This window comes from Leptidea sinapis, chromosome 7, assembly GCF_905404315.1.
Source record: "Leptidea sinapis chromosome 7, ilLepSina1.1, whole genome shotgun sequence".
Lineage (NCBI taxonomy): Eukaryota > Metazoa > Arthropoda > Insecta > Lepidoptera > Pieridae > Leptidea > Leptidea sinapis.
In genome coordinates this window covers 4,726,003-4,738,078 of record NC_066271.1, presented here as the reverse complement: position 1 = coordinate 4,738,078, position 12,076 = coordinate 4,726,003, and the positions used below count along the sequence as shown (strand labels likewise).

The 12,076-nt window shown below is 41.7% G+C and overlaps 1 protein-coding gene across 8 annotated transcripts in view; it reads right to left on the bottom strand.

Annotated features, from left to right (window-relative positions):
* LOC126965388 (prolyl 4-hydroxylase subunit alpha-1-like) overlaps positions 1 to 12,076 on the bottom strand; it is a 213,086-nt gene that overhangs the window by 45,061 nt on the left and 155,949 nt on the right. The window lies entirely within an intron of this gene.

The following is a 12,076-nucleotide window of genomic DNA, read 5'->3' as shown; positions in this document are numbered from 1 at the left end:
TTTGCGCGGTGAGGTGGGCGGCTAATCTTGCTATCCCAGCTCCTCAAGGTAGCTAATCAAACCTCTGGTGTTACCTATGACATCGAGGAGAGTCCTCGGTGACCCCAGGTGTTTGGCCCGGTATGTGGCCACACTCCTACACTCCAGAATAATGTGTGTAACCGTCTCTTCTACCTCCGTGCAGGCTCTACACAGCGGGATGTCGGTGACACCTATACTAAACAGATGTTTGTTAAAAGGGCCGTGACCCGTTATTACATGGGTTAATTTACGAAATCTTTGACGTGGGAGTTTTAGCAGCTTGCGAGAGAGCCTGAAGTCTATTTGGAGTAGGGCCTCTTTTGATTTTCTACACCCATTCACTTCCGTCCAGTGTTAACTTGTTAATAATAATAATAAAATCATTTATTTCAGAGCAAGTATATTACAAAATAAAATTATAAATAAGACATAAATATAAGTAAAGTTTAAAACATAAAATATAAAACAAAAGTGTACAATTAAAAATAATAAAAATACACACGGTCATTTTTGGTTCTCGCTGTGGTACACGGACAACCAATGCCTGAATAAATGACTATCCGGGCAATCACCGATGGTTCGAAGGATAATATTCTGAGCGCCGCGCAGACGACTCCAGAACGACTCGATGCGGAGACGCATTATCGCAAAAAAATCGGCAACTCCTGTCTCGGCGAACATGCCCGATGCGCTACAGTAGGGAGGTTTTTTCATTAATATTCGAGAAGCGTTATTGTACTGTATTCTGAGTGAGCTATATGATTTTCTGTTTTATGATGACCAAAGTTGACAGGTGTAAAAATTTTGACAAAAAGTTGTAAACAAAGTAAGTTTAACCTGATCATTACATTTGGCGAACCTCCGCGCGAGCATGTTGCACCGTACCGACAGGGCTCGCCTTTCCCGGTCTATGTCCTGGTCGTCCTTCAAATCATCGGTAAGTATGTGCCCCAGGTATTTAAAGGACTCTACAACTCGTACTGGCGTGCCATCTAAACAAACTTCAGGTACCCTCTCCGGGCCTCTTTTCCATTCAAATATCACCATTTCTGTCTTCTTGGCGTTGTATTTAAGACCATGTGATTCAGCATATTTAACACATACACCAAGAAGTTTTCGGAGACCCCTGATCGATGGACTGAGGAGGACCATATCGTCAGCGTAATTCAGGTTATTTACACACAATCCAACAGCAACAGCAAATATTAGCAACAGATCCACAATACTGCCATCAACATCCGTTTTAGCAAGTTTCGACCAAAGTAAATCATAGTTTACAAGATTGAAAGCGCGGCTAAGATCTAGGAAACATGCATATACAGAGGTTTCTCGAGCAACGTAATAATTAACGGTATGCTTCAAGCTAAATATTGCGGAATCTGTCCCGAGACCAGTACGAAAACCAAATTGAGCATCATCTATCTCGATCTCCCTTACCAGTGCGGGTTGTAGCAGTCTCTCGAGTATCTTACCAATAATAGTTCCAAGTGAAATAGGGCGATAATTATTTAATTTAGATAAATGACCAGTTTTATTTTTAGGGACTGGAACCACCACTGTTCTCATAAGGTAGCATGGCAGGTATCCATATTTTAGGCATGCATTAAAGAGTTCGGAAAGAACTCTAAATATTTCAACACCCGCATACTGTATATGTTCGATACTGAGGTGGTCGAAGCCAGGTGACTTTCCCCGCTTCATTTGACGCACTACAGTCGCGACGTCGTCAGGTGAAAAAGTAGGAGGTATATGAACAGCTCCGTCGGTGGCTGCCTCAGTCACAGACAAAGCAGCTGATGGCTCAACCTTGAAATGCTTAGAGAACAGGTCTGCAATATCCTTCCGATTTTCCAAATTTTCAACTGTAATTGGCGCACTAGATTTACCATTTAAAACTTTAGTATCTTTCCAAAATTTTACAAATTTTTTATTCTTTCTGCTTTCGGCTAAAATATTCATTTTAATAGATTCTTCGTTATCCTGACACCACCTTAACTTTTTTTTAAAAAATTTACGGCTATTGCACATTCTTTCAAATATAAAACCGGTTCTAGGCTTACCGTTATTAAGCCAACATGTGAAGTCTTGGCGCGATTTTGCATGTCTTTGTTGAACGTGGTAGTTCCAGCCCACTACTTTTTTGTTTTTCTGACAACCACAGCGAGTACCACTAGTTAAAATGGATGCAGTGTAAAGTACATTTATAATTTTAGCATAAAAAGTGTCAATAGACGTATTAAAATATATAATAAATAAATAAATAATAAATAAGCCTTTATTGCTGTTACTAACAATAACATTTTTTAAATATATATCCTTAACTAATTGCTTACAATTTTCTTAACAGCTTGTCCTTCGACATAGGCCTCCTCCAAAGACTTCCATCGTTCTCTCTCTCTCGCCATTCTTATCCATTCTGGGCCAGCCACTCTCTTAAGGTCATCCTCCCATCGTTTTATTTGTCGCCCTTTGCTTCTTTTGCATTCTCGTGGATACCACTCCGTTATGATTTTTGTCCATTTTTCGCTTTTGTCACGTAGCATATGTCCTGCCCATTTCCACTTTAATGTTTTGCACACAGTTTTGACATCTTTGAATTTAGTTGTACTCTTAATTTTTGTTAGTTTTATTTTATCTCTTCTTTTAATTCCAATAACACTTCTTTCAATTCCGTTTTGGCAGATTTCGATTTTTTTCAACAACTTTTCTGTTAATGCCCATGTTTGGCAACCATACGTTAGACATGGCAAAATGCAGGTATTATATACTTTTCTTTTTTCTTTAATTGGCATATCTACATTTTTCATAATCTCGCTAAGAGACCAAAATCTTTTCCAGGTGTTGGCTATCCTTCTATCAATTTCTTTAGGCATGGTGTCAGTTGCGGCTATAAGCTGACCTAGATAAATATACTCCTTTACATATTCTATTTGTTTCTTATTTACTGTGATGTTATAGGATTGCGAAACATTGGTCAAAATTTTTGTTTTATTTGTATTCATCGAAAGTCCTGCAATGGCACTTTGATCTGACAGTTGTTGTAACATTTGCTCAAGGGTTTTTGGACATTCAGAGAATAAGATTAAATCATCTGCGAAACGAAGGTGAGTTAGCTTTTCGCCATTGATGTTGATTCCATTCATACATATCCCATTCTAGGTTTCTGAAGATTATTTCTAGGGCCGCTGAAAACAACTTCGGTGAAATTGGGTCACCCTGGCGGACGCCTCTCTCTATAGGAAACTCTTCACCAATTGTTTCGAGCCTAACTTGCGCTGTACTTTTTGAATAAATATTTTTAATTATTTGTATATACTTCTCATGTATTCCCTGTCTATGTAGTGCTTGCCAGATATATCCGTGCTCCAAGGAGTCAAACGCTTTATTATAATCAACAAATCCCAGATAGTATGTCTTGTTATATTCTTTATATTTTTGTAAAACTTGTCTAAGAACATGGATGTGATCTACTGTTGAATATTTGCTTCTGAAGCCTGCCTGCTCTTTCGGTTGATTTTGGTCAAGTGCAGAGGTAATTCTGAATAAAATTATTTTTGAGAAAACTTTATATATATTAGACATCAAGTTAATTGGTCTATAGTTCTCTATTTCACCTTTATGTAGCAATATTATTGTTGATTTCATCCAGTCTTTGGGAATTATTCCAGTCTCTATAATTTCATTAAATAAGTCCGTTAATATAGGAGCACTTACCGAAATAGTAGATTTAAGTATTTCATTTGTTACTTGATCAATTCCGGGTGCTTTATTTCTTTTTTGACTATTAATTGCTCTTATTGTTTCAGCCTCTAGTATTTTCGGTATATCTTCAGAGTCTATTCCGTTACTTAAGTCTTTCACTTCTTGGGAGTTTGTTCTTTGGTATAAATTTTGAAAATAATTCGTGGCTAGTTTGAGAATTTCTGACCTTTTTTTTTGTACAGTATCCATCCTTTTTTACCCTTAGCATCCAATCTTTTTTGTGGTTTAGTTCTTTAAATGCCTTTTTGACTCCACCAGTTCTCTCAATGTGTTTCTTTAATGTACTTAGCCTCTTATTTTTCTTGTCTTTTCTAATACTAACATTTATTTTTTTACTGATTTCTGATATTTTGAAACGGTTACTTTTCTTCTGATTATTCTGTAATAGCTCTTTTCTTTCTTGTAGAAGACATTGTGTTTCAACAGATATTGTTTTTTTGCTCTTAGCATTTACTTTACTAGTTTCTGTTTTCAATAGGTTAATAAATTGTTCGTATTTAGCCTGAGTGGGCATATTTATAATTTCAGAATATTCTTTTAATTTATGTACATTATTTAAATGGTGGTCGCTGTTTCCGGTACAAACTATGGCTCCATTATCGTTATTAAATCTTCTGCGTCTTTTTATAGGCGTGCTTGTTAACTTAGCACGAACCATTTTATGATCGGAGTGAAAATTTATGCTATGTACGATTGATACATCTTGAAAAATGTTCGTATTGTTAGACATGATGAAATCAATTTCATTCTTGTGCAGTCCATTTGGGAAAATCCAAGTCCACCTTTTTGTTTTCTTTTTTTGATAAAAACTGTTCAAAATTCTCAGTTTATTTTCTATAGCAAATGTGACTAATCTGTTACCATTTTCACTTCTTTTACCTGTTCCGTATTTCCCTACAGTGTACTCTTCTCCATTATTACGCTTTCCAATTTTACCATTAAAGTCGCCCATTACGATAACATTTTTGTGGGAATTTAGAACAGCTTTTCGTAGATCGTCATAAAATCTTTCAATTTTTAGTATTTCTTCTTTTTTGATTGATTCAATTGGCGAGTATGCTTGAATTATAGACCATTTCTCATTGTTCTTTATTGGCATCTTTATGTCCAAGACTGCTATTCTTTCCGATATACCGTTAAATTGTTCGATGTTATTGGCGAGTCTCTTTTTGATTAAAAACCCTACGCCGTACAGACCTGGTGTCTCGCCTTTGTGGTATAAAATGTAGTTCCCATGGTCTTCTATGCCTTCCCCAAACATTCTCATCTCGCTGATGCCAATAATATCCCATATATATCACTAGATAAATTATCACAGTTCAGAGACATAGTCATAAAATTATAATTACATGTTTTATTATACCGATCAATTTGTTCATCATTTCTTTTACCCTATTTTATCTTAGTATTAATAATATTTGGCACATCGGTTACTCTAGATTTTGATATGATTACATTCATATTACAATACATCAATAGTGGGAAATGATCTGACCAATTAACATTGTAGTCTACTTATACTTTAGTTACAGTGTCCCACGCAGCATAGGTAGTTAGACAGTGGTCTAGCCAGCGTCGTGAGCCATAGGCGTCACTCATATACGTGAAGGTATCAGAGTTAGATCCTAGAAACTCCATATCCGCACACAGCAACTGCTGTTCCGTACAAAATGATAACATTTCATCAGCGAATCTGGTACCGGGATGTGAGTTGAAGTCTCCTAGCACGTAAGACACTTCCAGACCACTGTCTTCCACTATGTAATACATGCTAGCTAACACATCAGTATACTCAGGGAGATTGTCTAAACAATCCACTGGCATATACACATTAATGACTAGAAATTCACTGGCACCTGTATTAACACGGACAGCACATAAACGGCCACTACTACATTCCACTATAGTCACTCTAGAGAACTTGGACTTGCGCCACAGGATGGCCAGCCCGCCGTAGGAACGCCCTCTCAGGATTCCAACACTCGTGTCAACCGAAACCCAAAATCATCGTCAATTTCATTTAGGAAATTAAGATCATGCGGAAGCAGCCACGTTTCCTGAATAGCTATGACGTCAGCCCTCTTACAGAGTGATCTTATGTGTTGAATCGTTCTTTTAATAGACTTACAGTTAAACGAAGCCATTATAGCAGTATAATCTTTGTTTGTACTGTTCATGTTCTATGTTTATTAGGTTTCGTGGGGACGCTAATTGTCCTTTTACGCTCCCAATAACGGTGGAATACAGAACCTACTGGCCAGAAGTCCTTATCCAAAAATATAGGTAGCTGTGTACGTAGCACAGTAATCTTAAAAGAGTTAAACAGTGTCTCTTTGCTAGGAGTTAAGAGCTCCACGTTAGTGCATGTTTGACCTTGAGTTTGGATATACGCTGATATATTATCGGCGGTTATGTGTTTCTTTAAACGTGATACATATATTGCACCGTATGACTCAACCACTTCTATATTACAATTACCTGTCGAAGTACCACGCATATTAATTCTAATTCTATTATTACTGCGCCTTTTTTTGTCACTAACGTGAATGGTTCAGTTTCGTCAATAATGCTTCGCGTTTCTAAGTCTGAAGTTTGAGTAAGTATGCATGAATCATGCGAAACAATACGGTACGGTTGCAGCTGGCGCGTGCGACGCGAGCGCGCTATCAGTATGATACAGGCGTTCCGCTGTGCCGGCCGACGTAGCTTCGCTTCCTTGAGTATTTACGCAATGTTGATTGCTCGTCATTTTGACGTTTGGGATGCAGTCAGAGTGATAATGGGAACTAACTTTGTTAGTTTTAGTTTTATCATAACGTAATTCTGTCAATTGTTTACACAATTTTATTTCAAAATTATTTAATTCCGTTTTGGAAATAGTGTCATTACGTAAGTTCGTGTTTGAGCAAAGTTATATCCTTCAAGAGGCGGGTCACATCCACGTGGTCAAATGTGACCGGCGGCAGATGGTTTAAATCTTTGGCGACACACACTGGCACCTTGTCAGGGTCCACTTCTTTTAAAAGCTTTAAAACGTCCCTTATGTTCTTTTTATTCTTGTCTTCGCCCTTTCTTACCACGCATCGCGATCCATCAGAAATCGTTTCATACAATATGGACTTGCCGGTTTCGATTTCTTTATCACTATAGTTTGAACAACATATTTGCACCATACTTATCTAATCAAGCACATCAATCTTATTTTGAACAAAAGTAAGAAATTCGTTCACTATTAGTCCTTGGTAATTTGACATCGTACTTAGATTTAATGTTTACAAATTACGATGCACAAGCACACGACCGACTCACATCGCAGCGCCGCGAGAGACAGACTAATTCCTTGGTATGTTCTCGTATGACCGTTGCTGGCGATGGCCAGAGGGGAGACGAACGATTGGATCTGGTCCTATTGCTATCAAATCCAAGTCTTTCCTGCCCAGTTCACCCGCAGCATCATTGCCGTGTGAGGCACTGTGATCTATTTATACATTGAAGAGTTACTTGGTTACTATTTGCACATTACTTCATCAGACACTGGTGACTATCGTATATTAGCTTTGAGGTGATAGTGTTGCTTTGTAGAGCTGCAGTACTGATATGCTATCTGAGTTGATGCGGAAAGAGTAATCCTGCACCTTTCGTGCTAAAGTAGCTTTTTTTTTATGGGATAGGAGGACAAACGAGCGTACGAGTCACCTGGTGTTAAGCGTTGCCGGCCTTTAAGGAAGGTGTACGCGCTTTTTTTGAAGGTACCCATGTCGTATCGTCCCGGAAACACCGCACCAGGAAGCTCATTCCACAGCGTTGTAGTACGCTGAAGAAAGCTCCTTGAAAACCGCACTGTGGAGGACCGCCACACATCCAGATGGTGGGGATGATATCAGGACGATATATATATCTGACGGCAGGAATCAGGTTAAACAGCTCTTCGGAACACTCCCCGTGATAAATGCGGTAGAAAACACAATAAAGCGACGTCTCTACGCAACGCCAAGTGATCCAGCCGTTCGCCGAGCACTGGTTCCCCGGCCTATCGAGCTGCTCGGCGTTGCACGCGGTCAAATGGATCGAGCTGATACTGGGGTGCGCCCGACCAGAGATGACAGCAATTATACTCCATGTGCGGCCGGACCTCCGTTTTGTAGAGCGCTTGAATGAGGGCCGGCTTGAAGTATTGTCGTGCTCTATTGATGACGCCCAGTTTCTTCGAAGCCAATTTGGCTTTGCCCTCCAGATGGCCACGAAATTGGCAAGCGCTCGAGATTTCGAGACCCAGTATTCCGATACTAGGGGAGGCTTTAAGGGAAGTGTTGTCAAAGAGCGGTGATACGACAAATGGGGTTTTTGTAAGTGGTAAACGCGCAAACTTGAGTCTTCTGGGGGTTAAATTGGACAAGGTTCAATTTACCCCTCTCGAGGACTCGATAGAAGACACAAGTTTCTCCCGGCACTGGTCGGCGATTTCCCGAGAGAGACTTGCATGGCCCGTGTTTACGGCATCACCAGTGCTGTCGTCTGCATAGCAATGTATGGTGTCCAACATATCAGTGATATGCAGAAGAAACAGCGTGGGAGATAGCACACAGCCTTGGGGCACTCCAGCATTCACGGGCTTCGGGTTCCAGCAATATCCGTGGACAACGACCTGTATGCTGCGCCCAGTGAGGAAGCTGGAGGTCCACTTGCACAAGCTCTCGGGAAGCCCAAATGATGGAAGTTTTGAGAGGAGCGTCTTGTGCCATACACGATCAAAGGCCTTTGCTATATCCAGGCTAACTGCCAGGCCTTCCCCCTTGCTTTCAATAGCCGCCGCCCATCAATGTGTTAGGTATACCAGAAGATCTCCAGCCGTCCGACCATGGCGAAAGCCGTACTGTCGGTCGTTGATCAACTAGTGACCTTTTAGATATACCAAGAGCTGGCGGCTGATTATGCTCTCCATGATTTTGGAGAGCAGGGAGGTAATAGCAATAGGCCTGTAGTTTGCCGGATCCGAACTGTCTCCCTTTTTTTGGGTCGGATGGACAAGGGCTGACTTCCGTGAGGGGCACACACTCAGGGGCACACGTTCTAAGCACGATTGGAGAAATGCCACCCGGCCCGCTTGACTTCCTGACGTCCAACGAAAACAGAGCTCGCCTAACAGTTTTCTGTCGGAACTGTACTTCAGGCATAGAGCTCTGACACCGCGGGATGGTCGGCGGTGTTTTTCCGTAGTCGTCAAGAGTCGAGTTGGAGGCAAAAAGAGCGCAAAGGAGATCAGCTTTCTCTTTTGCCGTATGGGCCAGGGTTGTCATTTCTCATGTGCAACGGCGGCAGGGACGGCTGGTTGAAGTTACCAAGAACAGCTTTCGACAACGACCAGAACTTCCGTGTTCCGGTCGGGTAACTGGAAAGCTGCTCGCCAATTTTGACGACGTGCTTCGATTTCGCACGGGCGATTTGCCGCTTAAAAAATCTGGAGGCTAGGTTATATTTCCTCTTAAGAACTTTGCAGTTTGGATCCTTTGTGCCCAGCGCCGCAACCCAAGTTCGATACGCCTGTTTTTTGCAGTCAGATGCTGCTTTAACTGACGCATCGAACCAGGGCTGTGATCTGCCACCGGTCGGTACTGCAGAGCTTGGTATAAAAATATCCATGCCCTGTAGTATCACATCGGCTACTGCAACGGCGCAGGCACTAGGATCGTCAGAAGGGAAACAAACCTTGCCCCAAGGGTAGGATGCAAAAAAGGAACGCATCCTAACCCAATCTGCTGACTTGTAGTGCCAAATGCGTCGGGTCGCTGGTGGTCTGCGACGTTGGCGTCGGATTGGCACTACACTCCTGACCAGGCAATGCTCGGACGTTCCGAGAGGGGCGTTGACAAAGACCTGATAACCATCGGGATGTGTAGTCAGCAGAAGATCTAATAAGGACGGCAAGTGGCTATCCACATCCGGGAGCCGCGTTGGCGACTCAACCAATTGGGACAGACCATACGCCAATGCAAAATTATGCACAGATTGCCTTACGTAGTCTGTGGTGCGTGATCCAAGCCATTCGGCATTGTGCCCGTTGGAATCACCCAAGACTACGATTTCAGCGGAGGGAATCTGTGGAAGCACATCGTCAATTGCCGCTTGAACGCTGCCCATGAGTTGATCGGTTTCTGCGTTACCACTATGGGACCTGTAGACACACGCATAGATGCGGACGTGGTCCTGTAAATCTACCCGGAGCCAGAGAGTAGATAGGTCCCTACCCTCAAAATTGCCGAGACGGGGACAGCAAATATCCTCCCTAACGTACACACGTACGTTAAATATGACGTATCGCTAGGACGAGATATCTGCCTCTCCGTAAGGAAACACAAGGCCGGCTGCGCCATCTCAAGGTGGTGGTGGACGGCGTTTAATTTGGAGTGAATTCCCCTGATATTGCAAAAGTCCACGTTGAGCGTGGAGCGGGGTGCCGTGGTGTTACTGCCTCGTTTGTCCTCGGTCATGCGCGGTTCTGTGCCTTCCCCAGAACACGAAGGGCAGCCCGAGCGAGAGTGCTCGGGGAGCGATTCTCCGGCTCTGGTAGAGCCGGTACCCTCCTGGGGTAATTTATTTTTCAAGACCACTCTCATATTATGTTGGGGGAGGGGGGGGGGAAGGGATGGCCTCCGGTCCTCGACACTAACCTATGCGAAACATAGCGGCACTAGGCCGCTACTTCACGCCGGTATTCTGTGCAAGTGTGGTAATTAACCCGGACAAGTCTGGCCCGATTATGCTGACGTCATAAGACGGCAGCGTAACTCTCCCACTTCTAAAAAGCCCTTAGTCGCCTCTTACGACACCCATGGGCCTGGGACTCCCCTATTCTTTTTACGCCCCGTGGAAAGTACAGGGCAAAGTAGCCGCTTCTATGATACTCATGCTTTCTGCTTGGAAGACAGTGTTCTGAGCTATTTTTATATTTAGATCTTCGGAGAACACTCCGTATCCCGTGCCAGACCTTGCTTTCGAGCCATCGGTGAATATCCTAAGGTCTATAACATTAGAGTCCTCTGTTGGTTTTTCGTGCAGCTGCATTTTGTATTTCTTATCGAAGATGTATTCCATTGGAAACCTGTCACTTACAACAAGAGAGGCTCCTTTTCAAGGCGGAGGGGCAGGTCTCCCATTAAGCTATCGCCTGTGTTGGGAGGCACCGCTCTTTTACCATTATTTATCACAGGCAAAGTTATAAAAATGATATAAGTAAAGGTTATTAATAAAAGTTGACTGTCAAAAAGGAAAGAACCGCAGACATGATTCAGAGAATGGAGGAAGGTTATGTTCAGGAAGGTAGTGTGAGTAGTCTGAGGTGAGTTCAGAAGGGAAAATTGTATGTTTGGTGTGTGTGTATGTGTGTGCGATTGTAAGATTAAACTGTTAAAAAACGTGTTTATAAGAGTTATTTCATAAAGGGAAGAGCGTTACGATTGATGCACCAGAGACTCAGGTATTGAGCGAAGAATCCCCTTTTTCAATTATTGTATTCTCGATGTTAATGTTAATCGCTTACTGTTTTACATATTATTATGATTTTAATATTATTATTGTAAGAATAATAGAGGAATGTAAGAATGGGTTCCTAGATGGTTAGTGATCACTGCCAATACTACGGCCTCCTTGCTTAAAAGATTCAAAGATATTTATTTTACCCGTAGGACACAAAGTGCCACTTGGGTTGTCAATAACAAACAAACATCTAAACTTATATCTAATGAGTTTACCTATTGAAGTTCATGGCAAAACTTAATATCTACTCGAAAAAGAACTGCAAAGAAAAACCCTGCAGCACAACAATAATACAAATATATTTTACAGGCTATAATTATAATTTTCGTTAGTTGCCTATGTTGGGCTGAGCAGTATCAGTATTCCTTTAAAAAAAATCTCGAGTGAGGGACTATTTAAATACGTAGGAGCAAAGAAGCACTTTTCACAAATTTAAGAACGTTAATAAGCGTCATCTTCATCATCATCAGCCGAAAGACGTCCACCGCTGCTCAAAGGCCTCCCCCAAAGATCTCCAAAACGATCGGTCCTGCGCTTCGCTCAACCAACGTATTCCAGCTATTTTGACCAAATCGTCGGTCATCTTGTGGGGGGCCTACCAATACTGCTTCTTCAAATACGTAATCCACATATATTTTCAGTTTTTGAACAACAAGAATCATCGGCGGTGCATTATTATTAATGTAATTGGTGAAGGTAAACTTGCCATACCGGATCAAAACTCACTAAAATTGGTGACTAATTTAAAAGCAATACATGA